A 244-nucleotide genomic window follows, 5' to 3' on the forward strand; every position below is an offset into this window, starting at 1 on the left:
GAATAAAAGAACACCAAAGTAGCATGGCTTACGCAATGCATGATTACTTGTCATTGATAGTCGGGTAATATTTATTGTTACTGACAAGTTCATTACCAAAATTCATATCTAAATTACATGAGTATGTCAGTTATCATGTGGTGACTGAATTCTATTAATCATTCTGTAAATGATTTGAGGATCAGCGTTAGAGGAATTGGGGAAATACGGAACGAAAGAGGGAATGGAGTAGACAGAAGAGATG

The 244-nt window shown here is 35.2% G+C and overlaps 1 protein-coding gene across 1 annotated transcript in view; it reads left to right on the top strand.

Moving 5' to 3' along the window:
• LOC119587062 (zinc finger protein 628-like) overlaps window positions 1-244 on the top strand; it is a gene marked incomplete at its 3' end in the record, with an annotated part of 23937 nt that overhangs the window by 17115 nt on the left and 6578 nt on the right.

The sequence above is a fragment of the Penaeus monodon genome, chromosome 22 (genome assembly GCF_015228065.2).
Source record: "Penaeus monodon isolate SGIC_2016 chromosome 22, NSTDA_Pmon_1, whole genome shotgun sequence".
NCBI lineage: Eukaryota > Metazoa > Arthropoda > Malacostraca > Decapoda > Penaeidae > Penaeus > Penaeus monodon.